This window comes from Coptis chinensis, chromosome 7 (assembly GCF_015680905.1).
Source record: "Coptis chinensis isolate HL-2020 chromosome 7, ASM1568090v1, whole genome shotgun sequence".
Lineage (NCBI taxonomy): Eukaryota > Viridiplantae > Streptophyta > Magnoliopsida > Ranunculales > Ranunculaceae > Coptis > Coptis chinensis.
This window is the reverse complement of record NC_141462.1, coordinates 39,818,695-39,825,951: the sequence shown is the minus strand read 5'-3', so window position 1 is coordinate 39,825,951 and position 7,257 is coordinate 39,818,695. Positions and strand designations below refer to the sequence as shown.

The following is a 7,257-nucleotide window of genomic DNA, read 5'->3' as shown; positions in this document are numbered from 1 at the left end:
CTACTCCTGTCATGAACATAAACTCTCTTCCATGTAATTTCTGTTACAGCCTTGAGCATACTTACTCCTTTTGTCCCCTTGTCTATGAACAACTATCACAACCACCATCACAGCCGAATAATGTTTGCTCTATAAATAGCAAACCTAACACGCCTTGGAGACAAAACCAAAACTTCGGTTGGCGGAATAACCAACAAGTTACACCTCTGAGGTTTAATAATCAAAATATTAGGCCAGCAAACAACTACAACTCAGCAAACAATTACAACCAAGCTCCACCAAGACAAGGACAAGGACAAGGGAATTATAATAATTATAATAATAACAATAGAGGTATCGTATCGGTTAATAATAACTATCACAACCTACCCGTTAATAATCAACATGAGATAGTTCCAGTCACACCACTTGTGGCCACTATACCTTCATAATCAGATCGTTTCGAAGCCTACATGCAAGCTAACCAATAGATTTTACAATCCATTAATCATTCCATACAATAGTTAAACCAAGAGAAAACCCAACCGAAAGGTGTGTTTCCAGGTCAAGCTATACCTAATCCTAAAACGCCAAACACAGCCTTTGATGTAACCAGAAATACTAGTAATGAAAACTTAAATATAGGTGAGTTAAATGCCATCAACACTCTCCGTTCTGGCAAAGTGGTTGAAACTCCTATTGATCCATATGCTAAATATAAAGAGAAACCATCGTTTCCCCAGAGATCAGCCATGTTAATCTATTCCACTCTATAAGGTAGTTAATTCACCATGAGAATAGGTTTAAATTGCCTCACATGCTAATTATTAGTTAGCAGAGATTGTCATAAATAATTAGAGATGAAAAAGACCCAACCTTTATGTGAAAACATAAAGATTAGGATTACAATAATTCTATGCTAGCATATTAAGAATTAATCAAGTGGATTTCAAATCCCCTTAATACCTTTCTTCTTATTCACATCTTCTCATTTAAATTGCCATAACATAGTTTAGAACATCTTAATTAGTTATTACACATATTAGTTTTATTAAACCATTACTCTCACATATATTATAGAATTGTTAATTTAGAGAAATTATTACGTCTACAAAACTAGGAGTGGAATGAATTCTGACTCCCGTTATTGCATGATAATTGAGAGTAGAACTTTGATAAACAACTAGAATAAATTCATGTTTTTACTTATTCCTAGCATAATTAGTTAAGATTAGGTAAAACACTAATTTTTGCTTTTATCATTTATCATTTTCAATTTTGTTATTTGCTTTTGTTATTCAATCAATCTATCATTTTATTTCTTGTTGTTCTTTTTTCAATCAATCATTTCATTTCTTCTAAGTTTGTGTTCTTTTAATCATTAAAACAACTTAAGTTTTTTTTCAATGTTCTTCATAAACTAGTAAACCAACACAAGTCCTAAACTAAAGAAAACTACATTCCCTTCTTCTAAAACTCTCATCATTCAAACTCCAAACAATTTATGGTGAACCACATTCAATATCTTTTGAAAATACACACCACTCATAATACTTCAGTAATAGAATCAGAACAATCAAGCATATGAAGAGTCATGTGCGGGAGATTTGATTGTATATATTTACCTAGAATTGTCACAATTAAGGGTGAAGTCGGACGCTTCACTTATACGACTGTAATATACATAACTGCTATATGATAGGATGCTGATATCTCAATCATTTGAGTATGAATCTAAGTTTGTATATTGGTGTAGTCACATGACTGACATTGAAGAGATCAAAGTGAGAACGCACTATAAATTCACTATTAAGGTTAGTGTGCAAATCTCACTCTACCAATTATTCCCTAGACTTGAGAAATTGTGAAAATTCAATGTGTCTCAAATTTATTACTATAAGACGTGAAAAAGTAATGTCTATTCATAGACTAGACTTGACGTTTTGGGTAATGAATGTAGGATGTCTTGAATCAAAATTTTTAATAAAGGATTCACCACTCTACAGATCTGGAGTTATGTATTAGGAAATTGTGACATAACAAATTGAGCTCAAACCCGACCGGTATAAGAAATAGTTTCTTAATGCGCGCGCTTAATTAATGTTGAATGTCACACTAGGTCAATTAGACATGAGTGTGATAGTGAAGAACATATTCCTAATGATCTAATTGTAAATACATCCACTTGAATCCTCATGAAAAATTATATATATTTTCTCTTCTAAAGGCCCTATACTACATAGTACGTACACTTATATCACTTCCGTTAGCATTTTTTTCTACAAAGTTCGCAGCTTTATTCCCCTCTCTATAGATATGCTCCACCAAGAAGGTAGTCATGTGTTGTTGATGTGCCTTTACAGCTTGAACAAGATTGAAGCAGTGCCAAGGAGGTGTTTCAGTGCCATTCACAATGTTCACTGCCCTTTTAGAGTAAGAGTATGTTGACCATCAGATGCTTGTACCCCATTTTGACTGCAATGCCAGTCCAACGTTAATGCCTTGTAACTTTAGGAACAAAATGGATTTACTCTTAAAGGCACCACAGTATAAGAGCAAGACTCTTCCATCTGCATCTCTGAAAAGGCCTCCATACCCAGCTTTGTGCATTTGTAGTATGTCTTCAGTGTTAAGCATAATCATATTTGTAGTTGGCTTATTCCATTGCACTAGTTTTCCACCTTTCCACTGAATCGAACATGTATTCCAAGCCTCTCTAATATTTGTCTTGTTGTTCCTGTGTTTTCTACTTCTTTGATGGCCTGTTGCATATATAGTTGCATCTTCTTCATAATATCATTTAGAACATGAGAAGAAGAGTGGAATCTATTTTTGAACCTTCAACTATTCCTTTCATTCCACATTGCATAAATCACAACACAAGCCATTGCCGTTATAATCTCAAATTCAGTGGTACTCTTCCAAGTCATCCTGAAAATACTATACCATTCATGGTTAGATTGCAGAACATTGTTAGTCAACCCCATTCTACTCTTTACTCCCTTCCACACTGCCTTTGTATATGGGCAGTTAAAGTACAGATGATGTGAATTTTCTCTCGCATTCTTGCAAAATACACACTCATAATGGTTTAGAATGTTCTTTTTGATCAGCCTCATGTCTTGCGTTGATAAGCTGCCACTAAAGAGTTGCCACACAATAAAGTATTCTCAAAGTTTATCTATATAAGAGAATGACTTTTTGGTTAAAGGAACTATTAGTATTTACAGGAAAAGTACAACTAAAAGTAGAAGAAAAACAAAAGTGTTTTATGGTGACTATTACTAGAAGGCTGAAGACTTACATTTTGGATTCGGTTTTAATTTTTTTTTTCTTTATTATTTATCTTCAATTTCGGTTTTGAATGTATTTTTCTTTTAATTCATTTTTTTATCAATAATATATTAACATGTTAAAGATGTAGGACTAAAAAATTCTGAGATGAATATAAGAGGTTTGAAGACCTCCGATCCAATCCAATCTGGTTCTTTCTAATAGTAGATGTTATATTTCTATTAGAATTGGATAACAAACCATAACTATTACATTCTTTATATATCCCTAGAAGGACATAGTACCATACACTTGGAAAGACCTAACTACCCTTATATAATATCCTATATATGGGACCAGTAGAAACATGTATTCTTGCTTTGGGCTCAAGATTATAGCTAGGACTCATTTCTTCGTATAATTTTTTAGCATGGTAGTATGGCACAAGACTACTGGTAAATAAAAGTATAGAACTGAAATGAGCCCAAAGTGTTTCTGCTCTTCCTACTTAGAAAATCAGTGACGAAGTTGAGTTAGTTGCTTAATACTCTAGTACAAGTGCGTTGTGCGCATGCCAGCATGTTTATAACAGATTAACAGTAAAATGCATTGTTTCTTCTTTTTTGGTGAGGATAATATAATATGCATAGTTTGATTGTTGAAAATGACCAAATTATCTAAAAAAGATTGTTGAAAATGACCAGCTAGATGTACAACAGTACAACACATTTGCTAAACTTTATTCTTAATATATAAAATGTAGGACGTGCGCAAAACGTCTCATTCCACTGTCTGAGATATCAGACATGGGCAACTGTATTGTAAAGGAACACGTGTTGCAAATGAGGTGGTGTGAAGTGGCTTAAATATATATCACACATTCACACGGTTTATGCCCTGCTCCTTAGTAGCAAATTCAAAGTTCTTCCACGCTTTTCTCACTTTTATGTGGAACAAAAATATATTATCTTGAATGCTTGTCTGGATATTAAACCCCACGACTCCACGAGTTGCAGGTGCATTTCAGGTGCATAATTTATAGGTGGCACCTTCTAACTGGTAAAAGATCCAAATCTCACGTGATCGAACCTCACTATCTCGTGGATCATGGCCCAAAGCCAAGTAATTATTACGTCTCTTTAATAAATAATTAAGCAAATGTTCTCTAATCTTTTATGGTCTTGATGTCTCTCTCACGTCCATTCGATTCGATGTTGCTAACGTATAAATAAGACATTTAGCGCCTTTCAACTTCGCTTTAAGCAGGAATATCTTTATTTTTTCTGTGTTTTCTTTAAAGGAAGATCTTTACGCATGTTTTCATGTGCCAAGATAATGGCATACATTTGCATTTGCACCTGCATCTCTCTCTTGCTTTCATTCTTTTTCGAAATAATTTTCCGTATGTAAGTAATCCGTGGATGATTTTAAGAGACAGAGAAGAGCTAGAGAGGTGCGGATGCATATGCAAATGATTGCCATCTTGGCTTTCTAGAACTTGGGACGTGTGAAGTTCAGAAGTTTGATTATGTTCACTAGCAGCTTATGTATACTTCGTTACTTCCGGTCTTCTCAAGGTAAGGTGTGATTTCACTTTTCGAGTAAACATTGTTAAGTTTGTCATTTTCTAGCGCATGAAGTGGTCCGCATATTTGTTTGTCTGTTCCAAAGTGGTCGAGAAATCCTTTTCTTTTTTGGACGTCAAGTTAATTAACTCCATTGTCCATGGAAACAATTTCGTTTGGAATTCCGATATTTCTTCGAAATGTTTGAGTTTTCAGGAATCCAGAACCGAATAAATAGCAACTCATGGTCTCATGCATCACAAGGTATCTACCCAAAAGTCTTGGGAAATGTTGAAATTTTTGGTTTTGACTTTGTCGAAATTATATCATACCCTAATTCTTTGCTATTTATGGGTTTGGTAATGCCTTTTGATTTGGAGCCATGTGTTCAGCACCCACACCATTAAGAGATGATGTGGCATTGTTTTGATGGGGTTGCAGCCAGGGACAGACTAAGGATTTTTTTTCCGAGGGTATTCATGTTGACCTTCAACAACTGTATCATTTCATAAGAAAATTTGAATTTCTTTTTCTCTCGTTATGGCCCCTAAATATGATCAGCAAAATTAATTTCCGGTTTCAATAATCATGCTGATTTTTTCGCTTTTTTCTAACCAAACCAAATTTCTTTTACAGTTAAGGAAACACATAAAAGCAAAAACAAATGTAAGCACCATAAAAGCTCTGTATACATGCAATTATGAGCATCACCTACTAAATAGTAATAAGAACATAAGCCAGTGGGTAAAGTTTGAAATGGCAGCACATATATATTGATTTTTTTCACACCCATTAAGGATATATTCAGGTGAATACCTTCAATATACACTAGGTCTATCTATCCCTGGTTGCAGCGCCCAATAGATCGAGTGTTGACGCTCGCACAACAAAACAAAACAAAATGCTAAAAACGCCGAAGCAAAAAAATTTATCTCTACTTTTAATTTTTTCGTTTATTTTTTTATTATTTTTGTGTGGGTTCAACGTGCAAATGCTCCATAAGCTAGGCTAGATGCAAGTGGCAGTAGTACTAGTTTAGTACACCATTTGTAGTAGTTACACCATTTGTAGGAGTTATGCATTACATTATATATTATTTTGTATCTCAACGTGGCCATGCATATCTTGACTTTTCGATCAATTTGAAATTTGGACGTGTATGAAGTCTGTTTTTGTTTCACTATATATGCCATGGACTTGTGCGGGGCATTGTGAGCTATCGACGTAATTAGGGTGGTTGCATGTCCCTAGTTGGTTGCAACGTATGCCGGTGTCGTAAAGCACTTGATCAGATATAGATCGAACAACTGTGTTTACGACCAGAATTGCGTCTGCTATTGGCTTCTTTTATAGTGAATGACATTGGACTTCTATATAAAATTCCCTTGAAACGTCGAACAGTTCTTAATTAGTGAATTCGAGATAAATTTTGTACGATGTTGATTGATTCATCAGTGAGTGCAAGATGATATATATTATTCTAATTATAACCAACCAAGACTTGAGGAGGAAGCCGGAAGAACTCATCCCATGATGGAAATTAAGGGTAATTGCAGATACACAGGTTACTGTAGCTTATTGTTTGAGTTTAGACTTATCTCGTATGGAAGTATGGAACTTCATTGAGCATTGACCCAGGACGGCAGGAAGGACTTGTAACTTGTAAGAAGAAAAATTCTGGTCACTTCAAGTTATTGCTTCTATCACCTTGAGAGGGAAAATTCTGAAGTCATTTGTACTTTCGAGTGTCTGCTCTTCAAATGCGTTTGGCCAAGTGTTAAGAATTTTTTTGGATCAAGTGACTGTCACTCTGAAAGATCGACAACTTTCTGAGTGGTATGATATTCTGCAATTCTGCAAGATGACCATACACAAACTGCACGGCCCCAATTTGACCACGTACATACTCAACTGAAGCGGTTGAATCTATGGAGCCGAGAGCCCTCCTGGAGAAGCTGGATATTACTGCACTATAAAAGGACACAGCTCCCACAGTATGTGCATGGGCAAAATCGCATCTAGAGATGAACTTCATTTGGGCACTCTTTGCAGTGCTAGACAGTTAATTACATAGGGCTAGCTAGTTTATAAGTGACCCTCAGGCTGGGAGAGATCCAGTTAGCACATAGAGGCTCTTCAAATAAAGTCAAGGTCAATCCTCATCCAAGAGCTTAAAGCAATCGAAGTGGCATGGGACTATAAGCATGCTAGCTAGCTACCTAGCAGAAGGTCGTAGAGCAGTTCAGAATTCAGATCGATACTATACTCAAGGGACAAGAATCCACCAATTTGTTTCAAATTATAAGCCTGTGAACAGACTCCGCATATAATGCATCTCTGTCAAAGGAAATATTATATTCACATCATGGAGTATCCTGTTTTTGCAGAGATAGGATGATCACTGCACCTGGACATGCCATGTTTCTTTCAACGACCCGAG

The 7,257-nt window shown here is 35.4% G+C and overlaps 1 long non-coding RNA gene across 1 annotated transcript; it reads left to right on the top strand.

Annotated features, from left to right (window-relative positions):
* Positions 1–4,510: 4,510 nt before the first annotated feature.
* Positions 4,511–5,353, top strand: LOC147487499 (uncharacterized). Its single transcript, XR_015202449.1, has 2 exons — positions 4,511–4,829; positions 5,034–5,353. It is a non-coding gene; the product is annotated as an uncharacterized LOC147487499 (long non-coding RNA).
* Positions 5,354–7,257: the final 1,904 nt, after the last annotated feature.